Source organism: Acipenser ruthenus, chromosome 32 (assembly GCF_902713425.1).
Source record: "Acipenser ruthenus chromosome 32, fAciRut3.2 maternal haplotype, whole genome shotgun sequence".
Lineage (NCBI taxonomy): Eukaryota > Metazoa > Chordata > Actinopteri > Acipenseriformes > Acipenseridae > Acipenser > Acipenser ruthenus.
The window spans coordinates 9,676,096-9,701,291 of NC_081220.1; the positions used below are offsets into that span (position 1 = coordinate 9,676,096).

General features: G+C 40.7%; 22 non-coding genes across 22 annotated transcripts; 17 read left to right on the top strand and 5 right to left on the bottom strand.

Moving 5' to 3' along the window:
* Positions 1–125: 125 nt before the first annotated feature.
* Positions 126–198, top strand: trnaf-gaa (transfer RNA phenylalanine (anticodon GAA)). Its single transcript has one exon. It is a non-coding gene; the product is annotated as a tRNA-Phe (tRNA).
* Positions 199–333: 135 nt separating this feature from the next.
* On the bottom strand, positions 334–407 carry trnan-guu (transfer RNA asparagine (anticodon GUU)). Its single transcript has one exon. It is a non-coding gene; the product is annotated as a tRNA-Asn (tRNA).
* A 414-nt stretch (positions 408–821) lies between these two features.
* trnak-cuu (transfer RNA lysine (anticodon CUU)) lies at positions 822–894 on the top strand. Its single transcript has one exon. It is a non-coding gene; the product is annotated as a tRNA-Lys (tRNA).
* Positions 895–1,238: 344 nt separating this feature from the next.
* trnal-caa (transfer RNA leucine (anticodon CAA)) lies at positions 1,239–1,349 on the top strand. The gene is made up of 2 exons: positions 1,239–1,276; positions 1,304–1,349. It is a non-coding gene; the product is annotated as a tRNA-Leu (tRNA).
* Positions 1,350–1,853: 504 nt separating this feature from the next.
* On the top strand, positions 1,854–1,964 carry trnal-caa (transfer RNA leucine (anticodon CAA)). Its single transcript has 2 exons — positions 1,854–1,891; positions 1,919–1,964. It is a non-coding gene; the product is annotated as a tRNA-Leu (tRNA).
* A 2,658-nt stretch (positions 1,965–4,622) lies between these two features.
* Positions 4,623–4,694, top strand: trnaw-cca (transfer RNA tryptophan (anticodon CCA)). The gene has a single exon. It is a non-coding gene; the product is annotated as a tRNA-Trp (tRNA).
* A 911-nt stretch (positions 4,695–5,605) lies between these two features.
* On the top strand, positions 5,606–5,678 carry trnaf-gaa (transfer RNA phenylalanine (anticodon GAA)). Its single transcript has one exon. It is a non-coding gene; the product is annotated as a tRNA-Phe (tRNA).
* Positions 5,679–5,813: 135 nt separating this feature from the next.
* Positions 5,814–5,887, bottom strand: trnan-guu (transfer RNA asparagine (anticodon GUU)). Its single transcript has one exon. It is a non-coding gene; the product is annotated as a tRNA-Asn (tRNA).
* A 990-nt stretch (positions 5,888–6,877) lies between these two features.
* Positions 6,878–6,949, top strand: trnaw-cca (transfer RNA tryptophan (anticodon CCA)). The gene has a single exon. It is a non-coding gene; the product is annotated as a tRNA-Trp (tRNA).
* Positions 6,950–7,860: 911 nt separating this feature from the next.
* On the top strand, positions 7,861–7,933 carry trnaf-gaa (transfer RNA phenylalanine (anticodon GAA)). Its single transcript has one exon. It is a non-coding gene; the product is annotated as a tRNA-Phe (tRNA).
* A 136-nt stretch (positions 7,934–8,069) lies between these two features.
* Positions 8,070–8,143, bottom strand: trnan-guu (transfer RNA asparagine (anticodon GUU)). Its single transcript has one exon. It is a non-coding gene; the product is annotated as a tRNA-Asn (tRNA).
* A 1,005-nt stretch (positions 8,144–9,148) lies between these two features.
* On the top strand, positions 9,149–9,259 carry trnal-caa (transfer RNA leucine (anticodon CAA)). The gene is made up of 2 exons: positions 9,149–9,186; positions 9,214–9,259. It is a non-coding gene; the product is annotated as a tRNA-Leu (tRNA).
* A 504-nt stretch (positions 9,260–9,763) lies between these two features.
* On the top strand, positions 9,764–9,874 carry trnal-caa (transfer RNA leucine (anticodon CAA)). Its single transcript has 2 exons — positions 9,764–9,801; positions 9,829–9,874. It is a non-coding gene; the product is annotated as a tRNA-Leu (tRNA).
* Positions 9,875–12,556: 2,682 nt separating this feature from the next.
* trnaw-cca (transfer RNA tryptophan (anticodon CCA)) lies at positions 12,557–12,628 on the top strand. The gene has a single exon. It is a non-coding gene; the product is annotated as a tRNA-Trp (tRNA).
* A 900-nt stretch (positions 12,629–13,528) lies between these two features.
* On the top strand, positions 13,529–13,601 carry trnaf-gaa (transfer RNA phenylalanine (anticodon GAA)). Its single transcript has one exon. It is a non-coding gene; the product is annotated as a tRNA-Phe (tRNA).
* Positions 13,602–13,736: 135 nt separating this feature from the next.
* On the bottom strand, positions 13,737–13,810 carry trnan-guu (transfer RNA asparagine (anticodon GUU)). Its single transcript has one exon. It is a non-coding gene; the product is annotated as a tRNA-Asn (tRNA).
* Positions 13,811–14,224: 414 nt separating this feature from the next.
* trnak-cuu (transfer RNA lysine (anticodon CUU)) lies at positions 14,225–14,297 on the top strand. Its single transcript has one exon. It is a non-coding gene; the product is annotated as a tRNA-Lys (tRNA).
* Positions 14,298–14,641: 344 nt separating this feature from the next.
* trnal-caa (transfer RNA leucine (anticodon CAA)) lies at positions 14,642–14,752 on the top strand. Its single transcript has 2 exons — positions 14,642–14,679; positions 14,707–14,752. It is a non-coding gene; the product is annotated as a tRNA-Leu (tRNA).
* A 2,682-nt stretch (positions 14,753–17,434) lies between these two features.
* On the top strand, positions 17,435–17,506 carry trnaw-cca (transfer RNA tryptophan (anticodon CCA)). The gene has a single exon. It is a non-coding gene; the product is annotated as a tRNA-Trp (tRNA).
* Positions 17,507–18,417: 911 nt separating this feature from the next.
* trnaf-gaa (transfer RNA phenylalanine (anticodon GAA)) lies at positions 18,418–18,490 on the top strand. The gene has a single exon. It is a non-coding gene; the product is annotated as a tRNA-Phe (tRNA).
* A 135-nt stretch (positions 18,491–18,625) lies between these two features.
* On the bottom strand, positions 18,626–18,699 carry trnan-guu (transfer RNA asparagine (anticodon GUU)). Its single transcript has one exon. It is a non-coding gene; the product is annotated as a tRNA-Asn (tRNA).
* Positions 18,700–19,704: 1,005 nt separating this feature from the next.
* On the top strand, positions 19,705–19,815 carry trnal-caa (transfer RNA leucine (anticodon CAA)). The gene is made up of 2 exons: positions 19,705–19,742; positions 19,770–19,815. It is a non-coding gene; the product is annotated as a tRNA-Leu (tRNA).
* Positions 19,816–25,196: the final 5,381 nt, after the last annotated feature.

Sequence of the window (25,196 nt, forward strand, 5' to 3'; positions counted from 1 at the left end):
TAACAGTTTCGAAATTGTAAAGGCTTCGGATTCTATTATGGTGTTGCCGAGCTGTTGAACGTTTTTCATTACAGGTTTACTGGATTGCCAAAAAGAATGCTATCTCGAAACATCAGTCTTGTCACGCCGAAATAGCTCAGTTGGGAGAGCGTTAGACTGAAGATCTAAAGGTCCCTGGTTCGATCCCGGGTTTCGGCAAACAACAAGACTATATTGGTTTTGTATTATTTTGAACTAAAAAAACAGAGCACATTCATTCTTCAGCGTAATTGGATGAAATAACAGCGTATCAGAGTGCCATTTTCTAATGTGATTAAGAAATGCAAAAAACATCGTCCCTGGGTGGGCTTGAACCACCAACCTTTCGGTTAACAGCCGAACGCGCTAACCGATTGCGCCACAGAGACCGACCTGTTAAGCAGCCAAAGCATGCGGGAGTGATGAGCAAGGCGAGATGCTGCAGAACGTGATCGAGGGAGCAGAACTCATCAGAACCTGAGATCACATCTAAGAAGAAAGCAACACGGGGCAGGAAAGTCTATGTAATCGATTATGGAAGCACAGCATATGTCGTTTTGTTAGATAACACCCTGGGAGACAACAGAGCAGTGTGTGTAAATAGCTACAATGGAAACCATATACTTACGACTTAATTTTGATACAGAACTGTGGTCATGTGTAATCTGTTTTCATTATGATAAGAAAACTACAGTTCAGTGGATTATATTTGGAATCTTTGGTTCTGTCATTCAATTATTTCTCAAATAAGATGACAAATTAATAGCTCAGTTGGTTACAGTGAAAGACACCTCGAAAAGTCAGCCCGGCTAGCTCAGTCGGTAGAGCATGAGACTCTTAATCTCAGGGTCGTGGGTTCGAGCCCCACGTTGGGCGTCCTTTTTAAATACAAATTGAAGATGTTTCTTCGAGACAACGGAGCAAAGTCTGATTCTGTTCACATTGTATACAGCATTGCAACAAATTTACTTATTGGTCATTGTCAAATAGCAATTGCTATTGTAAAAAGCATGCATCGTTTATAGCTATAACGATATTGAAATAAATAATCTTACTTTTTTGGGTTGACTTCAATCCGTTTCTTTTTTTTAGAATTGTCTTAGCATCATTCATGGAGCATCAGTAGGTATGTGCGTAATAAACCCAATCGGGCCTTGATACGATCCCCTAGTGTGTGCTGAAATAAATAATGCGTTTTTCTACATTAACAAACGCAGCTTGTCAGAATGGCCGAGTGGTCTAAGGCGCCAGACTCAAGGACTCTGTCTTTCTAAAGAATTGTGTGTTCTGGTCTCTGAATGGAGGCGTGGGTTCAAATCCCACTTCTGACAGTTGACTTTTACTTATTTTTAAAAATAATAAATTTCAGCACTCAATACCATTTTAATTTCCATTTTAAATCGGACTAAAATAGTGTTCCTAACACAGATTGCATTTTTGTTGTGTGAGACACTTAATCTCAGGGTCGTGGGTTCGAGCCCCACGTTGGGCGTATTTAATAATAATAAATTGAAGATGTTTCTTCGAGACAACGGAGCAAAGTCTGATTCTGTTCACATTGTATACAGTATTGCAACAAAATTACTTATTGGTCATTGTCAAATAGCAATTGCTATTGTAAAAAGCATGCATCGTTTAAGCTATAACGAAATTGAAATAAATAATCTTACTTTTTTGGGTTGACTTCAATCCGTTTCTTTTTTTTAGAATTGTCTTAGCATCATTCATGGAGCATCAGTTGGTATGTGCGTAATAAACCCAATCGGGCCTTGATACGATCCCCTAGTGTGTGCTGAAATAAATAATGCGTTTTTCTACATTAACAAACTCAGCTTGTCAGAATGGCCGAGTGGTCTAAGGCGCCAGACTCAAGGACTCTGTCTTTCTAAAGAATTGTGTGTTCTGGTCTCTGAATGGAGGCGTGGGTTCAAATCCCACTTCTGACAGTTGACTTTTACTTATTTTTAAAAATAATAAATTTCAGCACTCAATACCATTTTAATTTCCATTTTAAATCGGACTAAAATAGTGTTCCTAACACAGATTGCATTTTTGTTGTAAACAGACTACTTGTTAACGTCACTGAAAAATATTTTGTGTCCAAACATGTTATTTAACTTGATTGTTTTAAAATTCCAAATAACATATTACTTTGAAAAACATCTCCGTCGACCACTGGATCGTGGTCTCAGGCTGGGACGTGGACCATTGAGAACAGTATAAACCATCTATTACTAGACGCAGCTTACAGGAGAAATGCCCTCGTTTAACATGCTAGGATGATCGACTTCGGCATTCTCCAACTGCTGTTTACATTTTCTAACACGTTATGAGGAAGAACAATATTTTGGTGTCCAAACATGTGTTATTTAATTTGATTGTTTTAATATTCCAAATAACATATTACTTTGAAAAACATATATTTTTTTTATACAGTCCTATTTGAGTATTTAAAATATGATTATATTCAAATGCCAGAAACGGTGTGTTAATTTAACGTTCGCATTTTTAAATCCTAACGGTCTCTCCTCAGCTGAGCGGAATGTTCACGAACCGGTTGCCTAGCAGCGTCTCCCCCTCTTTCTCTGCCCCGCCGTCTCGCCCTCTCTCGTTGCTCCAGCTAGGAGTTCAAATTTAGCTTCGTTATATTAGCGCAATTCTTTACTTACTTTTACAAATTAGCTTATTAGGGGCTTCGTGTTTTTAAGATGGTTCAGGTGCAGTCCGGACAGACTGACTGGAGCATCATTACAGTATACCGCACTGCGCTCAGCTCAGTGTGGCCGCTGATACACAAAATAATGAACGACTGTTTAAATAAATCACATGTATTGCTTTTTAATGCTAAATATGTATCTGGTATTCTAAGTATTATCAACAATTAATAATTCAGCTCTATTCATATTCAGAATGTAATACAGTATTAAAACTATCAAACTGACTGGAAACATGGAACACATTAATTGCGATCGATTCGATACCAATAGGATTACATAAGAGCTGTTGTGTATAGACAATGTCATAAACGCCGAAATGAACACGGACGGTCTTTATTAAGGGCTGAATCGTTTAGATGATCGAGAGATCTAGGTGTACTGGACAAATCTATTGGATTTTTTCCAAATCATAAGTGTACCGCCTGTGATAATACATTTAAAACTAAGAAAATGCACAAGCCATACAACGAAAAAAAAGAGTACAGTATCTTACAAGTGATTGTGCTTCAGCTCATGTCATTTATGTGATTTCTTGTCCTAGCCATTTGCAATATGATGGTAAAACTACTAGACAGTTACAATTGCGCATTAATGAGCGAACATAAAAGTTCAATTAGGAGAAAATATATTCATCCACCACTAGCAAGACATTTTGTAGATGCCAAACATTCCGTTTCAGATCTTAAATTCTGTGGCATACAAACATTTTCAAGATCGCAGTGGTGGTAATGTCACGGGTGACGAATGTGTTGATTATTATTTTATTCAGTGTTATCACTTATGATTTTTGAATTTTAATTGGATTGGTTTTCCTTTTTTTGCACAGTTTGTTTATTTGAATTATTGTTTTATTTTTGAGCATTAGATGCATTTTAATGTGTATTTGTTCACTTAACCATACGTCATCCACTCTCTGGTCCAGACCTCCTCTTAGGGCTCCTGTCCAGACGCCTGTTTGGGCAGCCCTCTCCATAGGGTGCTGCGCTTCAGCTGAAGTCCTCAGGAGAGATCCTGATATCCTGACATAAACCACGAACGCAAAGGTTCTTGTCAGTACCTCTTTTCAAATGTCTTCATTCGCCAAATTCCGCAGTCCTCCCAGAGTGAGTCTACGGAAAAAATAAGAAAACGAAACTGACACTGTCCGTGCACAAAAAACCCCAACCACTCGCTGTCTAATCTCGTCTTCTTTATTTTCGTTTACTTCCCTCAGCTTCTCTCTCTTTCCTATTCCGGTATCTCCTCGTTCCATGCTCCCAGTCTCTTAGTTCCTCACCCTTTTTATACCTCAAAGCCCTTCTAATTCCAGGTGTGTACAGGTACCTGCAATTGTTTGGGGCGGGACCTGAGGTCCGTGTGCACAGTGCTTCTGATAAACAAAACAAAAAATACTTTAATTACGAACTCCGTTTCACCCGTGCACCAAACAAAACAGACAAATAATAATCAACACAGCAAAAACACAGTGCAAAGCAAACAGAAAATTATGAAAATTATGAAAAGAAAAAAAACGATCTAAATAAAATGTTCACACACGATCTAAATAAAATATTCACACAATACTAATTAATACGTGCAGAAAATAAATAAATAAACACAGGCATATGATTCCCAGCCAATACAACTCTGTTTATGCCCACGTTTCAAATAATGACATTTCTAAAAGCAAATCGTATTGTTTTATGTTTTCTTTACTTTAAAAGCTGAGAATCAAACACACTTCCGACAACTTCATAGCCCTGCTGGCTACGAACAAGTATTGAGTCGGCTGTTTCCCATGACCCTGGTGATACCGCGTGTTTTCCTAGTATCAGCGTCGGCATTACCATGCGTTTGGCATGCTTGCTGTACACTCTAGCATTGCATAACAAGCTGCCATTACAGCTGGACTTCGTGGCGCAACGGCAGCGCGTCTGACTCCAGATCAGAAGGTTGCGTGTTCAAATCACGTCGAGGTCAAAGCCGCCTTTGTTTTTATTCCGCACTATTTCATTTTTTAACGTGTTTGAATTTGACTGTTTCCGGACATTTATTTATACAATTTAGCCTATACAACATATTGATTGTATAGCGATCAAACAGATATTAATTGTATTGCGATTCATTTGTATTTTTCATTTGATACAGCACAATAAACTAAAGTGAATCCGAAATTACTGTTGACCAGTCTTCATTGACACAGTTGGGTAATAAAGTCATATTAACACTTCCTTGCATGAGATAGTGAAAATGTGTGTAACCTTTCAGTAAGTATTTTAAATTCATTTGGGAAGGTTTAAGATTGTGAAGAAGTTTAAATATGCTGCGTATTTGCGCATTGGGAACTTTGCATAATGACGTTTTTATTAATGCCACTTTCTTACGGACAGTAGTCAGGGTGATGATACAAGACCAGAGCCAATAAACCTGCTATTTGCTTGTCCTTTCACTACCATATTCTATTGTGCTTGTTCAGAATACGCGTGAATCCTGAAAACATCTCGTTAATATTTAAACAAAGCCAGCAGTCACTTTATTGATCACCCTGTGGATTAACCGCTATTGGAATACAGATGATTGTGTTAAAGATGTTAATAGACTTTCTATGTACACGTTTTAGAGCTAAGCGTTTCTTGAGGCAGTTCAAGCGCGGCACTTTCAGGCAACCAGTTCCAGTGATTGCCTTTTGGACTTACTCTGGAAGGAATACAAAAAAAAAAAAAAAAAAAAAAAGCATTTGTTGAGAACCGCATTTGGGAGAAAACTTAACAGTTTCGAAATTGTAAAGGCTTCGGATTCTATTATGGTGTTGCCGAGCTGTTGAACGTTTTTCATTACAGGTTTACTGGATTGCCAAAAAGAATGCTATCTCGAAACATCAGTCTTGTCACGCCGAAATAGCTCAGTTGGGAGAGCGTTAGACTGAAGATCTAAAGGTCCCTGGTTCGATCCCGGGTTTCGGCAAACAACAACACGATATTGGTTTTGTATTATTTTGAACTAAAAAAACAGAGCACATTCATTCTTCAGCGTAATTGGATGAAATAACAGCGTATCAGAGTGCCATTTTCTAATGTGATTAAGAAATGCAAAAAACATCGTCCCTGGGTGGGCTTGAACCACCAACCTTTCGGTTAACAGCCGAACGCGCTAACCGATTGCGCCACAGAGACCGACCTGTTAAGCAGCCAAAGCATGCGGGAGTGATGAGCAAGGCGAGATGCTGCAGAACGTGATCGAGGGAGCAGAACTCATCAGAACCTGAGATCACATCTAAGAAGAAAGCAACACGGGGCAGGAAAGTCTATGTAATCGATTATGGAAGCACAGCATATGTCGTTTTGTTAGATAACACCCTGGGAGACAACAGAGCAGTGTGTGTAAATAGCTACAATGGAAACCATATACTTACGACTTAATTTTGATACAGAACTGTGGTCATGTGTAATCTGTTTTCATTATGATAAGAAAACTACAGTTCAGTGGATTATATTTGGAATCTTTGGTTCTGTCATTCAATTATTTCTCAAATATATTTCTCAAATTCCTCACCCTTTTTATACCTCAAAGCCCTTCTAATTCCAGGTGTGTACAGGTACCTGCAATTGTTTGGGGCGGGACCTGAGGTCCGTGTTCACAGTGCTTCTGATAAACAAAACAAAAAATACTTTAATTACGAACTCCGTTTCACCCGTGCACCAAACAAAACAGACAAATAATAATCAACACAGCAAAAACACAGTGCAAAGCAAACAGAAAATTATGAAAATTATGAAAAGAAAAAAAACGATCTAAATAAAATGTTCACACACGATCTAAATAAAATATTCACACAATACTAATTAATACGTGCAGAAAATAAATAAATAAACACAGGCATATGATTCCCAGCCAATACAACTCTGTTTATGCCCACGTTTCAAATAATGACATTTCTAAAAGCAAATCGTATTGTTTTATGTTTTCTTTACTTTAAAAGCTGAGAATCAAACACACTTCCGACAACTTCATAGCCCTGCTGGCTACGAACAAGTATTGAGTCGGCTGTTTCCCATGACCCTGGTGATACCGCGTGTTTTCCTAGTATCAGCGTCGGCATTACCATGTGTTTGGCATGCTTGCTGTACACTCTAGCATTGCATAACAAGCTGCCATTACAGCTGGACTTCGTGGCGCAACGGCAGCGCGTCTGACTCCAGATCAGAAGGTTGCGTGTTCAAATCACGTCGAGGTCAAAGCCGCCTTTGTTTTTATTCCGCACTATTTCATTTTTTAACGTGTTTGAATTTGACTGTTTCCGGACATTTATTTATACAATTTAGCCTATACAACATATTGATTGTATAGCGATCAAACAGATATTAATTGTATTGCGATTCATTTGTATTTTTCATTTGATACAGCACAATAAACTAAAGTGAATCCGAAATTACTGTTGACCAGTCTTCATTGACACAGTTGGGTAATAAAGTCATATTAACACTTCCTTGCATGAGATAGTGAAAATGTGTGTAACCTTTCAGTAAGTATTTTAAATTCATTTGGGAAGGTTTAAGATTGTGAAGAAGTTTAAATATGCTGCGTATTTGCGCATTGGGAACTTTGCATAATGACGTTTTTATTAATGCCACTTTCTTACGGACAGTAGTCAGGGTGATGATACAAGACCAGAGCCAATAAACCTGCTATTTGCTTGTCCTTTCACTACCATATTCTATTGTGCTTGTTCAGAATACGCGTGAATCCTGAAAACATCTCGTTAATATTTAAACAAAGCCAGCAGTCACTTTATTGATCACCCTGTGGATTAACCGCTATTGGAATACAGATGATTGTGTTAAAGATGTTAATAGACTTTCTATGTACACGTTTTAGAGCTAAGCGTTTCTTGAGGCAGTTCAAGCGCGGCACTTTCAGGCAACCAGTTCCAGTGATTGCCTTTTGGACTTACTCTGGAAGGAATACAAAAAAAAAAAAAAAAAAAAAAAGCATTTGTTGAGAACCGCATTTGGGAGAAAACTTAACAGTTTCGAAATTGTAAAGGCTTCGGATTCTATTATGGTGTTGCCGAGCTGTTGAACGTTTTTCATTACAGGTTTACTGGATTGCCAAAAAGAATGCTATCTCGAAACATCAGTCTTGTCACGCCGAAATAGCTCAGTTGGGAGAGCGTTAGACTGAAGATCTAAAGGTCCCTGGTTCGATCCCGGGTTTCGGCAAACAACAACACGATATTGGTTTTGTATTATTTTGAACTAAAAAAAACAGAGCACATTCATTCTTCAGCGTAATTGGATGAAATAACAGCGTATCAGAGTGCCATTTTCTAATGTGATTAAGAAATGCAAAAAACATCGTCCCTGGGTGGGCTTGAACCACCAACCTTTCGGTTAACAGCCGAACGCGCTAACCGATTGCGCCACAGAGACCGACCTGTTAAGCAGCCAAAGCATGCGGGAGTGATGAGCAAGGCGAGATGCTGCAGAACGTGATCGAGGGAGCAGAACTCATCAGAACCTGAGATCACATCTAAGAAGAAAGCAACACGGGGCAGGAAAGTCTATGTAATCGATTATGGAAGCACAGCATATGTCGTTTTGTTAGATAACACCCTGGGAGACAACAGAGCAGTGTGTGTAAATAGCTACAATGGAAACCATATACTTACGACTTAATTTTGATACAGAACTGTGGTCATGTGTAATCTGTTTTCATTATGATAAGAAAACTACAGTTCAGTGGATTATATTTGGAATCTTTGGTTCTGTCATTCAATTATTTCTCAAATAAGATGACAAATTAATAGCTCAGTTGGTTACAGTGAAAGACACCTCGAAAAGTCAGCCCGGCTAGCTCAGTCGGTAGAGCATGAGACTCTTAATCTCAGGGTCTCTGAATGGAGGCGTGGGTTCAAATCCCACTTCTGACAGTTGACTTTTACTTATTTTTTAAAATAATAAATTTCAGCACTCAATACCATTTTAATTTCCATTTTAAATCGGACTAAAATAGTGTTCCTAACACAGATTGCATTTTTGTTGTGTGAGACTCTTAATCTCAGGGTCGCGGGTTCGAGCCCCACGTTGGGCGTCATTTTTAAATACAAATTGAAGATGTTTCTTCGACACAACGGAGCAAAGTCTGATTCTGTTCACATTGTATACAGCATTGCAACAAATTTACTTATTGGTCATTGTCAAATAGCAATTGCTATTGTAAAAAGCATGCATCGTTTATAGCTATAACGAAATTGAAATAAATAATCTTACTTTTTTGGGTTGACTTCAATCCGTTTCTTTTTTTTAGAATTGTCTTAGCATCATTCATGGAGCATCAGTAGGTATGTGCGTAATAAACCCAATCGGGCCTTGATACGATCCCCTAGTGTGTGCTGAAATAAATAATGCGTTTTTCTACATTAACAAACGCAGCTTGTCAGAATGGCCGAGTGGTCTAAGGCGCCAGACTCAAGGACTCTGTCTTTCTAAAGAATTGTGTGTTCTGGTCTCTGAATGGAGGCGTGGGTTCAAATCCCACTTCTGACAGTTGACTTTTACTTATTTTTAAAAATAATAAATTTCAGCACTCAATACCATTTTAATTTCCATTTTAAATCGGACTAAAATAGTGTTCCTAACACAGATTGCATTTTTGTTGTGTGAGACACTTAATCTCAGGGTCGTGGGTTCGAGCCCCACGTTGGGCGTATTTAATAATAATAAATTGAAGATGTTTCTTCGAGACAACGGAGCAAAGTCTGATTCTGTTCACATTGTATACAGTATTGCAACAAAATTACTTATTGGTCATTGTCAAATAGCAATTGCTATTGTAAAAAGCATGCATCGTTTAAGCTATAACGAAATTGAAATAAATAATCTTACTTTTTTGGGTTGACTTCAATCCGTTTCTTTTTTTTAGAATTGTCTTAGCATCATTCATGGAGCATCAGTTGGTATGTGCGTAATAAACCCAATCGGGCCTTGATACGATCCCCTAGTGTGTGCTGAAATAAATAATGCGTTTTTCTACATTAACAAACTCAGCTTGTCAGAATGGCCGAGTGGTCTAAGGCGCCAGACTCAAGGACTCTGTCTTTCTAAAGAATTGTGTGTTCTGGTCTCTGAATGGAGGCGTGGGTTCAAATCCCACTTCTGACAGTTGACTTTTACTTATTTTTAAAAATAATAAATTTCAGCACTCAATACCATTTTAATTTCCATTTTAAATCGGACTAAAATAGTGTTCCTAACACAGATTGCATTTTTGTTGTAAACAGACTACTTGTTAACGTCACTGAAAAATATTTTGTGTCCAAACATGTTATTTAACTTGATTGTTTTAAAATTCCAAATAACATATTACTTTGAAAAACATCTCCGTCGACCACTGGATCGTGGTCTCAGGCTGGGACGTGGACCATTGAGAACAGTATAAACCATCTATTACTAGACGCAGCTTACAGGAGAAATGCCCTCGTTTAACATGCTAGGATGATCGACTTCGGCATTCTCCAACTGCTGTTTACATTTTCTAACACGTTATGAGGAAGAACAATATTTTGGTGTCCAAACATGTGTTATTTAATTTGATTGTTTTAATATTCCAAATAACATATTACTTTGAAAAACATATATTTTTTAATACAGTCCTATTTGAGTATTTAAAATATGGTTATATTCAAATGCCAGAAACGGTGTGTTAATTTAACGGAGCGCCTAACGCCGCTCGGAACGTTCGCATTTTTAAATCCTAACGGTCTCTCCTCAGCTGAGCGGAATGTTCACGAGCCGGTTGCCTAGCAGCGTCTCCCCCTCTTTCTCTGCCCCGCCGTCTCGCCCTCTCTCGTTGCTCCAGCTAGGAGTTCAAATTTAGCTTCGTTATATTAGCGCAATTCTTTACTTACTTTTACAAATTAGCTTATTAGGGGCTTCGTGTTTTTAAGATGGTTCAGGTGCAGTCCGGACAGACTGACTGGAGCATCATTACAGTATACCGCACTGCGCTCAGCTCAGTGTGGCCGCTGATACACAAAATAATGAACGACTGTTTAAATAAATCACATGTATTGCTTTTTAATGCTAAATATGTATCTGGTATTCTAAGTATTATCAACAATTAATAATTCAGCTCTATTCATATTCAGAATGTAATACAGTATTAAAACTATCAAACTGACTGGAAACATGGAACACATTAATTGCGATCGATTCGATACCAATAGGATTACATAAGAGCTGTTGTGTATAGACAATGTCATAAACGCCGAAATGAACACGGACGGTCTTTATTAAGGGCTGAATCGTTTAGATGATCGAGAGATCTAGGTGTACTGGACAAATCTATTGGATTTTTTCCAAATCATAAGTGTACCGCCTGTGATAATACATTTAAAACTAAGAAAATGCACAAGCCATACAACGAAAAAAAAGAGTACAGTATCTTACAAGTGATTGTGCTTCAGCTCATGTCATTTATGTGATTTCTTGTCCTAGCCATTTGCAATATGATGGTAAAACTACTAGACAGTTACAATTGCGCATTAATGAGCGAACATAAAAGTTCAATTAGGAGAAAATATATTCATCCACCACTAGCAAGACATTTTGTAGATGCCAAACATTCCGTTTCAGATCTTAAATTCTGTGGCATACAAACATTTTCAAGATCGCAGTGGTGGTAATGTCACGGGTGACGAATGTGTTGATTATTATTTTATTCAGTGTTATCACTTATGATTTTTGAATTTTAATTGGATTGGTTTTCCTTTTTTTGCACAGTTTGTTTATTTGAATTATTGTTTTATTTTTGAGCATTAGATGCATTTTAATGTGTATTTGTTCACTTAACCATACGTCATCCACTCTCTGGTCCAGACCTCCTCTTAGGGCTCCTGTCCAGACGCCTGTTTGGGCAGCCCTCTCCATAGGGTGCTGCGCTTCAGCTGAAGTCCTCAGGAGAGATCCTGATATCCTGACATAAACCACGAACGCAAAGGTTCTTGTCAGTACCTCTTTTCAAATGTCTTCATTCGCCAAATTCCGCAGTCCTCCCAGAGTGAGTCTACGGAAAAAAATAACAAAACGAAACTGACACTGTCCGTGCACAAAAAACCCCAACCACTCGCTGTCTAATCTCGTCTTCTTTATTTTCGTTTACTTCCCTCAGCTTCTCTCTCTTTCCTATTCCGGTATCTCCTCGTTCCATGCTCCCAGTCTCTTAGTTCCTCACCCTTTTTATACCTCAAAGCCCTTCTAATTCCAGGTGTGTACAGGTACCTGCAATTGTTTGGGGCGGGACCTGAGGTCCGTGTGCACAGTGCTTCTGATAAACAAAACAAAAAATACTTTAATTACGAACTCCGTTTCACCCGTGCACCAAACAAAACAGACAAATAATAATCAACACAGCAAAAACACAGTGCAAAGCAAACAGAAAATTATGAAAATTATGAAAAGAAAAAAAACGATCTAAATAAAATGTTCACACACGATCTAAATAAAATATTCACACAATACTAATTAATACGTGCAGAAAATAAATAAATAAACACAGGCATATGATTCCCAGCCAATACAACTCTGTTTATGCCCACGTTTCAAATAATGACATTTCTAAAAGCAAATCGTATTGTTTTATGTTTTCTTTACTTTAAAAGCTGAGAATCAAACACACTTCCGACAACTTCATAGCCCTGCTGGCTACGAACAAGTATTGAGTCGGCTGTTTCCCATGACCCTGGTGATACCGCGTGTTTTCCTAGTATCAGCGTCGGCATTACCATGTGTTTGGCATGCTTGCTGTACACTCTAGCATTGCATAACAAGCTGCCATTACAGCTGGACTTCGTGGCGCAACGGCAGCGCGTCTGACTCCAGATCAGAAGGTTGCGTGTTCAAATCACGTCGAGGTCAAAGCCGCCTTTGTTTATATTCCGCACTATTTCATTTTTTAACGTGTTTGAATTTGACTGTTTCCGGACATTTATTTATACAATTTAGCCTATACAACATATTGATTGTATAGCGATCAAACAGATATTTATTGTATTGCGATTCATTTGTATGTTTCATTTGATACAGCACAATAAACTAAAGTGAATCCGAAATTACTGTTGACCAGTCTTCATTGACACAGTTGGGTAATAAAGTCATATTAACACTTCCTTGCATGAGATAGTGAAAATGTGTGTAACCTTTCAGTAAGTATTTTAAATTCATTTGGGAAGGTTTAAGATTGTGAAGAAGTTTAAATATGCTGCGTATTTGCGCATTGGGAACTTTGCATAATGACGTTTTTATTAATGCCACTTTCTTACGGACAGTAGTCAGGGTGATGATACAAGACCAGAGCCAATAAACCTGCTATTTGCTTGTCCTTTCACTACCATATTCTATTGTGCTTGTTCAGAATACGCGTGAATCCTGAAAACATCTCGTTAATATTTAAACAAAGCCAGCAGTCACTTTATTGATCACCCTGTGGATTAACCGCTATTGGAATACAGATGATTGTGTTAAAGATGTTAATAGACTTTCTATGTACACGTTTTAGAGCTAAGCGTTTCTTGAGGCAGTTCAAGCGCGGCACTTTCAGGCAACCAGTTCCAGTGGTTGCCTTTTGGACTTACTCTGGAAGGAATACAAAAAAAAAAAATGTTGAGAACCGCATTTGGGAGAAAACTTAACAGTTTCGAAAAGCATTTGTAAAGGCTTCGGATTCTATTATGGTGTTGCCGAGCTGTTGAACGTTTTTCATTACAGGTTTACTGGATTGCCAAAAAGAATGCTATCTCGAAACATCAGTCTCGTCACGCCGAAATAGCTCAGTTGGGAGAGCGTTAGACTGAAGATCTAAAGGTCCCTGGTTCGATCCCGGGTTTCGGCAAACAACAAGACTATATTGGTTTTGTATTATTTTGAACTAAAAAAACAGAGCACATTTATTCTTCAGCGTAATTGGATGAAATAACAGCGTATCAGAGTGCCATTTTCTAATGTGATTAAGAAATGCAAAAAACATCGTCCCTGGGTGGGCTTGAACCACCAACCTTTCGGTTAACAGCCGAACGCGCTAACCGATTGCGCCACAGAGACCAACCTGTTAAGCACCCAAAGCATACGGGAGTGATGAGCAAGGCGAGATGCTGCAGAACGTGATCGAGGGAGCAGAACTCATCAGAACCTGAGATCACATCTAAGAAGAAAGCAACACGGCGCAGGAAAGTCTATGTAATCGATTATGGAAGCACAGCATATGTCGTTTTGTTAGATAACACCCTGGGAGACAACAGAGCAGTGTGTGTAAATAGCTACAATGGAAACCATATACTTACGACTTAATTTTGATACAGAACTGTGGTCATGTGTAATCTGTTTTCATTATGATAAGAAAACTACAGTTCAGTGGATTATATTTGGAATCTTTGGTTCTGTCATTCACTTTTTTCTCAAATAAGATGACAAATTAATAGCTCAGTTGGATACAGTGAAAGACACCTCGAAAAGTCAGCCCGGCTAGCTCAGTCGGTAGAGCATGAGACTCTTAATCTCAGGGTCGTGGGTTCGAGCCCCACGTTGGGCGTCCTTTTTAAATACAAATTGAAGATGTTTCTTCGAGACAACGGAGCAAAGTCTGATTCTGTTCACATTGTATACAGCATTGCAACAAAATTACTTATTGGTCATTGTCAAATAGCAATTGCTATTGTAAAAAGCATGCATCGTTTATAGCTATAACGAAATTGAAATAAATAATCTTACTTTTTTGGGTTGACTTCAATCCGTTTCTTTTTTTTAGAATTGTCTTAGCATCATTCATGGAGCATCAGTTGGTATGTGCGTAATAAACCCAATCGGGCCTTGATACGATCCCCTAGTGTGTGCTGAAATAAATAATGCGTTTTTCTACATTAACAAACGCAGCTTGTCAGAATGGCCGAGTGGTCTAAGGCGCCAGACTCAAGGACTCTGTCTTTCTAAAGAATTGTGTGTTCTGGTCTCTGAATGGAGGCGTGGGTTCAAATCCCACTTCTGACAGTTGACTTTTACTTATTTTTAAAAATAATAAATTTCAGCACTCAATACCATTTTAATTTCCATTTTAAATCGGACTAAAATAGTGTTCCTAACACAGATTGCATTTTTGTTGTAAACACACTACTTGTTAACGTCACTGAAAAATATTTTGTGTCCAAACATGTTATTTAACTTGATTGTTTTAAAATTCCAAATAACATATTACTTTGAAAAACATCTCCGTCGACCACTGGATCGTGGTCTCAGGCTGGGACGTGGACCATTGAGAACAGTATAAACCATCTATTACTAGACGCAGCTTACAGGAGAAATGCCCTCGTTTAACATGCTAGGATGATCGACTTCGGCATTCTCCAACTGCTGTTTACATTTTCTAACACGTTATGGGGAAGAACAATATTTTGGTGTCCAAACATGTGTTATTTAATTTGATTGTTTTAATATTCCAAATAACATATTACTTTGAAAAACATATATTTTTTAATACAGTCCTATTTGAGTATTTAAAATATGGTTATATTCAAATGCCAGAAACGGTGTGTTAATTTAACGGAGCGCCTAACGCCGCTCGGAACGTTCGCATTTTTAAATCCTAACGGTCTCTCCTCAGCTGAGCGGAATGTTCACGAACCGGTTGCCTAGCAGCGTCTCCCCCTCTTTCTCTGCCCCGCCGTCTCGCCCTCTCTCGTTGCTCCAGCTAGGAGTTCAAATTTAGCTTCGTTATATTAGCGCAATTCTTTACTTACTTTTACAAATTAGCTTATTAGGGGCTTCGTGTTTTTAAGATGGTTCAGGTGCAGTCCGGACAGACTGACTGGAGCATCATTACAGTATACCGCACTGCGCTCAGCTCAGTGTGGCCGCTGATACACAAAATAATGAACGACTGTTTAAATAAATCACATGTATTGCTTTTTAATGCTAAATATGTATCTGGTATTCTAAGTATTATCAACAATTAATAATTCAGCTCTATTCATATTCAGAATGTAATACAGTATTAAAACTATCAAACTGACTGGAAACATGGAACACATTAATTGCGATCGATTCGATACCAATAGGATTACATAAGAGCTGTTGTGTATAGACAATGTCATAAACGCCGAAATGAACACGGACGGTCTTTATTAAGGGCTGAATCGTTTAGATGATCGAGAGATCTAGGTGTACTGGACAAATCTATTGGATTTTTTCCAAATCATAAGTGTACCGCCTGTGATAATACATTTAAAACTAAGAAAATGCACAAGCCATACAACGAAAAAAAAGAGTACAGTATCTTACAAGTGATTGTGCTTCAGCTCATGTCATTTATGTGATTTCTTGTCCTAGCCATTTGCAATATGATGGTAAAACTACTAGACAGTTACAATTGCGCATTAATGAGCGAACATAAAAGTTCAATTAGGAGAAAATATATTCATCCACCACTAGCAAGACATTTTGTAGATGCCAAACATTCCGTTTCAGATCTTAAATTCTGTGGCATACAAACATTTTCAAGATCGCAGTGGTGGTAATGTCACGGGTGACGAATGTGTTGATTATTATTTTATTCAGTGTTATCACTTATGATTTTTGAATTTTAATTGGATTGGTTTTCCTTTTTTTGCACAGTTTGTTTATTTGAATTATTGTTTTATTTTTGAGCATTAGATGCATTTTAATGTGTATTTGTTCACTTAACCATACGTCATCCACTCTCTGGTCCAGACCTCCTCTTAGGGCTCCTGTCCAGACGCCTGTTTGGGCAGCCCTCTCCATAGGGTGCTGCGCTTCAGCTGAAGTCCTCAGGAGAGATCCTGATATCCTGACATAAACCACGAACGCAAAGGTTCTTGTCAGTACCTCTTTTCAAATGTCTTCATTCGCCAAATTCCGCAGTCCTCCCAGAGTGAGTCTACGGAAAAAAATAACAAAACGAAACTGACACTGTCCGTGCACAAAAAACCCCAACCACTCGCTGTCTAATCTCGTCTTCTTTATTTTCGTTTACTTCCCTCAGCTTCTCTCTCTTTCCTATTCCGGTATCTCCTCGTTCCATGCTCCCAGTCTCTTAGTTCCTCACCCTTTTTATACCTCAAAGCCCTTCTAATTCCAGGTGTGTACAGGTACCTGCAATTGTTTGGGGCGGGACCTGAGGTCCGTGTGCACAGTGCTTCTGATAAACAAAACAAAAAATACTTTAATTACGAACTCCGTTTCACCCGTGCACCAAACAAAACAGACAAATAATAATCAACACAGCAAAAACACAGTGCAAAGCAAACAGAAAATTATGAAAATTATGAAAAGAAAAAAAACGATCTAAATAAAATGTTCACACACGATCTAAATAAAATATTCACACAATACTAATTAATACGTGCAGAAAATAAATAAATAAACACAGGCATATGATTCCCAGCCAATACAACTCTGTTTATGCCCACGTTTCAAATAATGACATTTCTAAAAGCAAATCGTATTGTTTTATGTTTTCTTTACTTTAAAAGCTGAGAATCAAACACACTTCCGACAACTTCATAGCCCTGCTGGCTACGAACAAGTATTGAGTCGGCTGTTTCCCATGACCCTGGTGATACCCCGTGTTTTCCTAGTATCAGCGTCGGCATTACCATGTGTTTGGCATGCTTGCTGTACACTCTAGCATTGCATAACAAGCTGCCATTACAGCTGGACTTCGTGGCGCAACGGCAGCGCGTCTGACTCCAGATCAGAAGGTTGCGTGTTCAAATCACGTCGAGGTCAAAGCCGCCTTTGTTTTTATTCCGCACTATTTCATTTTTTAACGTGTTTGAATTTGACTGTTTCCGGACATTTATTTATACAATTTAGCCTATACAACATATTGATTGTATAGCGATCAAACAGATATTAATTGTATTGCGATTCATTTGTATTTTTCATTTGATACAGCACAATAAACTAAAGTGAATCCGAAATTACTGTTGACCAGTCTTCATTGACACAGTTGGGTAATAAAGTCATATTAACACTTCCTTGCATGAGATAGTGAAAATGTGTGTAACCTTTCAGTAAGTATTTTAAATTCATTTGGGAAGGTTTAAGATTGTGAAGAAGTTTAAATATGCTGCGTATTTGCGCATTGGGAACTTTGCATAATGACGTTTTTATTAATGCCACTTTCTTACGGACAGTAGTCAGGGTGATGATACAAGACCAGAGCCAATAAACCTGCTATTTGCTTGTCCTTTCACTACCATATTCTATTGTGCTTGTTCAGAATACGCGTGAATCCTGAAAACATCTCGTTAATATTTAAACAAAGCCAGCAGTCACTTTATTGATCACCCTGTGGATTAACCGCTATTGGAATACAGATGATTGTGTTAAAGATGTTAATAGACTTTCTATGTACACGTTTTAGAGCTAAGCGTTTCTTGAGGCAGTTCAAGCGCGGCACTTTCAGGCAACCAGTTCCAGTGATTGCCTTTTGGACTTACTCTGGAAGGAATACAAAAAAAAAAAAAAAAAAAAAAAGCATTTGTTGAGAACCGCATTTGGGAGAAAACTTAACAGTTTCGAAATTGTAAAGGCTTCGGATTCTATTATGGTGTTGCCGAGCTGTTGAACGTTTTTCATTACAGGTTTACTGGATTGCCAAAAAGAATGCTATCTCGAAACATCAGTCTTGTCACGCCGAAATAGCTCAGTTGGGAGAGCGTTAGACTGAAGATCTAAAGGTCCCTGGTTCGATCCCGGGTTTCGGCAAACAACAAGACTATATTGGTTTTGTATTATTTTGAACTAAAAAAACAGAGCACATTCATTCTTCAGCGTAATTGGATGAAATAACAGCGTATCAGAGTGCCATTTTCTAATGTGATTAAGAAATGCAAAAAACATCGTCCCTGGGTGGGCTTGAACCACCAACCTTTCGGTTAACAGCCGAACGCGCTAACCGATTGCGCCACAGAGACCGACCTGTTAAGCAGCCAAAGCATGCGGGAGTGATGAGCAAGGCGAGATGCTGCAGAACGTGATCGAGGGAGCAGAACTCATCAGAACCTGAGATCACATCTAAGAAGAAAGCAACACGGGGCAGGAAAGTCTATGTAATCGATTATGGAAGCACAGCATATGTCGTTTTGTTAGATAACACCCTGGGAGACAACAGAGCAGTGTGTGTAAATAGCTACAATAGAAACCATATACTTACGACTTAATTTTGATACAGAACTGTGGTCATGTGTAATCTGTTTTCATTATGATAAGAAAACTACAGTTCAGTGGATTATATTTGGAATCTTTGGTTCTGTCATTCAATTATTTCTCAAATAAGATGACAAATTAATAGCTCAGTTGGTTACAGTGAAAGACACCTCGAAAAGTCAGCCCGGCTAGCTCAGTCGGTAGAGCATGAGACTCTTAATCTCAGGGTCTCTGAATGGAGGCGTGGGTTCAAATCCCACTTCTGACAGTTGACTTTTACTTATTTTTTAAAATAATAAATTTCAGCACTCAATACCATTTTAATTTCCATTTTAAATCGGACTAAAATAGTGTTCCTAACACAGATTGCATTTTTGTTGTGTGAGACTCTTAATCTCAGGGTCGCGGGTTCGAGCCCCACGTTGGGCGTCATTTTTAAATACAAATTGAAGATGTTTCTTCGAGACAACGGAGCAAAGTCTGATTCTGTTCACATTGTATACAGCATTGCAACAAAATTACTTATTGGTCATTGTCAAATAGCAATTGCTATTGTAAAAAGCATGCATCGTTTATAGCTATAACGAAATTGAAATAAATAATCTTACTTTTTTGGGTTGACTTCAATCCGTTTCTTTTTTTTAGAATTGTCTTAGCATCATTCATGGAGCATCAGTTGGTATGTGCGTAATAAACCCAATCGGGCCTTGATACGATCCCCTAGTGTGTGCTGAAATAAATAATGCGTTTTTCTACATTAACAAACGCAGCTTGTCAGAATGGCCGAGTGGTCTAAGGCGCCAGACTCAAGGACTCTGTCTTTCTAAAGAATTGTGTGTTCTGGTCTCTGAATGGAGGCGTGGGTTCAAATCCCACTTCTGACAGTTGACTTTTACTTATTTTTAAAAATAATAAATTTCAGCACTCAATACCATTTTAATTTCCATTTTAAATCGGACTAAAATAGTGTTCCTAACACTGATTGCATTTTTGTTGTAAACAGACTACTTGTTAACGTCACTGAAAAATATTTTGTGTCCAAACATGTTATTTAACTTGATTGTTTTAAAATTCCAAATAACATATTACTTTGAAAAACATCTCCGTCGACCACTGGATCGTGGTCTCAGGCTGGGACGTGGACCATTGAGAACAGTATAAACCATCTATTACTAGACGCAGCTTACAGGAGAAATGCCCTCGTTTAACATGCTAGGATGATCGACTTCGGCATTCTCCAACTGCTGTTTACATTTTCTAACACGTTATGGGGAAGAACAATATTTTGGTGTCCAAACATGTGTTATTTAATTTGATTGTTTTAATATTCCAAATAACATATTACTTTGAAAAACATATATTTTTTAATACAGTCCTATTTGAGTATTTAAAATATGGTTATATTCAAATGCCAGCAACGGTATGTTAATTTAACGGAGCGCCTAACACCGCTCGGAACGTTCGCATTTTTAAATCCTAACGGTCTCTCCTCAGCTGAGCGGAATGTTCACGAGCCGGTTGCCTAGCAGCGTCTCCCCCTCCTTCTCTGCCCCGCCGTCTCGCCCTCTCTCGTTGCTCCAGCTAGGAGTTCAAATTTAGCTTCGTTATATTAGCGCAATTCTTTACTAACTTTTACAAATTAGCTTATTAGGGGCTTCGTGTTTTTAAGATGGTTCAGGTGCAGTCCGGACAGACTGACTGGAGCATCATTACAGTATACCGCACTGCGCTCAGCTCAGTGTGGCCGCTGATACACAAAATAATGAACGACTGTTTAAATAAATCACATGTATTGCTTTTTAATGCTAAATATGTATCTGGTATTCTAAGTATTATCAACAATTAATAATTCCCTTTCAAGTCGAATACGACCACCAACATTAAGTATGGGATATTCCCTGCCCTTGAGGTAGGTAATACTGAGCTCTCTATATCAGAGCTGCCGAAGGCCCCTTCCTGTGATGACGCACTCGGTCCCGCCTACCGAGGGTATAAAACCGTCACTCACCGGAAGATCTCCCTCTTTTTCCGCCAAACCCGTGAGGGCGACCAGAGCGACCTCATGGTTGGTGGTCGTCTTCTCTTTTAGGGAACCAGGGTTACGGTAGGTAACCTAACGTTCTCTTTCAAGTCGAAGACGACCACCAACATTAAGTATGGGATAATGTATACCAGAGCCGTCGCGAGGGAGAAGGAACGGCAGCATATGAGGGACGCACAAGCACTGTCTAACCTAGAGGTTAGCGGTGTGAACTTACACCCTCAAGGACCCTTGTGCCCACAGATGGCACAACAGGATCTACCACATTAATGTGGTAGAATCTGGTGAAAGTATGCGGCGTAGCCCAGCTAGCCACAGCACAATCTCAGACAGTCGAATGCGCAGCTACTTTACCAGTTGGGGGTAACCCTACACCATCATATTCAGTCGACACCGTGTCTGCAATCCAGTGTGACAAAGGCTGCTAGAGGGGCTGTCCTAGGGTCAGTGTTCAGTGATAGAGAAACAGCTGGTCAGATTGACACAGCGCTCTTGTCCTAGCACGTAACATCTCAATGCCTGCACTGGGCAGAGAAATTCAATCTCTCATCCTCCATTGAAGCAACGGAGGTGTATGAAAAGACTCCAGTTCCACAGACTGGTTAATGTGGAAAGCTGTAATCACCTTGGGGAGGAAAGCGGGGTTGGTGCACAGCGACACTCCACTTCCATCCTCCCACACGTGCATGCAGGAGCTGTGCACAGACAGCACCTGCAGCTCACTGATCTGCTTTACGGAGGTGATAACTAAGAGGAAGGCTGTCTTCATAGACAGATACTTCAGCTCAATGGAATTTAAGGGCTCAAACGGGCCTTCGTGAGAGCCTCTAGCACAATATTAAGGCTCCATTCGGGGAGAACAGTCCTCCTAGGAGGGCGTAATCACTGTGCACCTTTAAGGAAATGGGTAGTCAAAAATGCACACCCGGAGACATAGAATCTACAGGGGCATGGCAAGCAGAGATAGCCTCTGAATACACCTGCAAGGTGGAAGGTGACCGTCCAGCACCAAGCAGTTCCTGCAGGAACTGCAATATGACTGGCCTAGGGCAAGTGATGGGGTCAAGGTTTCTAGCCAGACACCAAGCTTGGAAATATTTCCACTTATAGGTATACAAAAAACCTAGTGGAGTCTGCCCTAGCGCTATGCATGGTACCCACAACTGGGTCCGATAGCCCTAGTTCTAGCCAGCAGTCCCTTACAGGGGCCAGACCCATATCTGGAACCTGCGTGGCTCCGGGTGCCAAAGAGAGCCTTCTGCCTGACTGAGGAGATCCAACGAAGTGGAATCTCCCAGGGCTGGCTATGCAACAGCTGGCACAGGGTCGAAAACCACATTCTCTTGGCCACCTGGAGAACTGATGCTTCTCTAACCCGACTTTTCGTAGAAAAGCCAGGAGCAGCGGTATAGGCGGGAAAGCGTACAAAAAAACGCTTTGGACCACTCGTGGGCTGCTCTCAGTTCCCACGCATTATATCCAGAAATCCGACCAGGGTCCGCGAACTCCTCCACCTGCCCAGACCGGCCCCCAACAGAGTTGGGTGCGTCTGTCATCACCAATTGATAGTTTTGTATCACTCCTATGTTTGATCCTTTGCTTAGAAGAGAGGTTTGCTTCCACCAGCATAGGGCTTCCCAGCCTAGGCGAGACACGGTCAGCTGACAGTGTCTGTAATGCTTGGGGTGCAGCCTAAGGCACTGAGCCACACTTGGATCGGGCGCTTGTGGAGTAACCCTAGATGGGTGAGTGATGAAGCCGAGGCCATCAGACCCAATAGTTTTTAACACAACACCAATTATACTGTGAACCCTTGCTGAACAGGGCGAGACAGTTGCAAATGGCAGCCACTCTGTCGTCCGACAGGCAGGCTTGCACTGTGTGGGCCACTGCTCCTTCCTGCGACTGGGCAGATCAACCAGTCGTTCAGCTGCTTCATCACCCTGATCACTTGCAGCCGCAAGGGAGCTAGGATGGCATCCATGCACTTTGAAATATGCGGGGGCTAAGGAGAGGTTGAACCACAGCACAGAAAACTCAGGACACTCCCCTGTAAGGTGAAGCGGAGATACTTCCTGTGCACTAGACGAATAGCAACGTGGAATCCACGTTCTTTCAGTCCAGTGTGATAAACCATTCGCCCGGCCAGACAGCCTGCCGAGTACGGCAGATGCCAGCGCGTAACATCCGGGGCAACCACCGGTGCAGGCGGGGTCAGCTCCAGGGCCACAGCAAGGGCTTGAGCCTGCTGTCTGGCCAGGACCAGCGCAGCGTACAGCTCAGCCGGGGTCCCGGTGGAAATAACGCTGTATATTTTTTTTCAAACTGCAAGGCAGTCAAGAACCGAAAATACACACCCTCCACGCAAGCTGTGCGGGTAAAAATAATAGTTACCACGGCAACGCGGGTAACTGATTTTGTTTTGTTTTTTTTTAAACAAGCCGGCGTAAGCATCTCGACAGCGAGTCTCAGCATAGCTGGATCCCGATGGAGTAATTGCGCTTGTATCGTTTTTATTATTTTTAAAAACACAAGGCAGTGAAATAAAAACACACATTCACGCCCACAACAGCAAGCTGTGAGGGTAATAACGCAGACACCACGGCAACTTGGGTGAACTGAATATTTTAAGCGCACCGAGAGGGTGGGCTGAGGCAGTCCAGCAGAGTCAATTCCACAGCGGGGCACGGCAGAGCCGGAGCCCGGTGGGGGAACACGTGTCTCTTTTTCTTTTAAACTGCAACATTATTATTATTTTATTCCTTAGTAGACGCCCTTATCCAGGGCGACTTAACAGCAGAGGAAAGCAGAAAACAGCGATCGCTGTAAGGCTTTCAGCAGACTGCAATCGCAAAGCGATGTAGGCTGTTAAGCAGAAAAAGAGTGAACACAGCGTAGTAACTGGACAGGGGTGTCTAGCCTGGACTACGTGCAGTCACACGACCGGAGCAGCGTGTAGCTTACCGCAGAGTGAAGCACCTTGCACCTTCTACAGGCAGAAGGCAACGAGGCACCTCGTGCATCGAGCACCCGAGGCGCTATGCGCCCTGATGTACTAAGCACTTGCCTACTAAGCACCATACGTCCTGTGGGTATGATGTGTCGCAGGCCGTACAGGGAAGGACCTCGATATGGTGCTGACTCTGCATTAGCACTGAGGCACTGCTTGCACTACGTTGAACACTGGTAAGTGTTAACGTAGTGTGTCCACTCACTAGCGTTACAGCAAGGTATGCTGAGCCCCGTGCGCACCGAGTATCCTGATTTCACAGATACTGTGCAGCACCGTGAGCTATGTGCCAGGTTGAGCAGTGCTTACGCAATAACCCGTGCGTCCCAAGCGCACTGTGTACTGCATTCGAGATGCTAGGCAGAGAGTCCTGAGACAGGACGTCTGGCTTGTGCATAGCACTAAGCACTGCTTTCACTGCGTTTGACCCACAGGTACTAACACAGTGTAATTTCGCTATGGCTACAAGTAAGGCTATTAACACCACTTACCCAGCGCCGGGTACCGTGGGCACAAGTGCACCGTGTACTACGCAGCATATGGGCACTAGTGTACAACCAACTACGCCTGCACCGTGTAAAATGTACACTGCTTGCAGCGCTTGAGTTGAGCTCAGTGCGTACTGCTATTACCGTGCAGCACCACAGGCTATGCGCTAGTAGAGCAGTACTTACGCAGCGAGCGCAACGTGCACCGCACTGCTTGCCACGAGCGTTCCAAACGCCTTGCACAACGGGTACAGTACACTGCGTGAACTGCGTATCGTGCGCACTGTGCGTAACTGCACTTTAGATCAAGCGCAACGTCGAACGTTCTAGACGCCTCGTGCAGCTGGAGCGTAAACTGCATACCCTGCGCTCTGTGTGTAACTTTTTGGAAGGAGCAACGAGCACAGGCACGTTATATGCGCTGTGAATATCGTTCTACGTACACTGCGTACTGGGAACCAAGTACCGTGTGCGTTATGCTCCTATGCTGGCGTCGGATAATACGCAGCCTGTGCCAAGAGAAATCGGGCTATGCGTGCACCGCGGTACCGCAGCACCGGAGAGGACGCTACGCAAAGTGCGTACCCAGACCGCGTGGTCAACGCGAAGCGTGTACCAGGGGGGGACAGAGGTCGAAGCCGCGGTGGGTGAAGTTTATGTCAAGCAAAAATTACAGTTTATAAGAAGGAAGGAAAGAGAGAGAGAGAGAGAGAGAGAGAGAGAGAG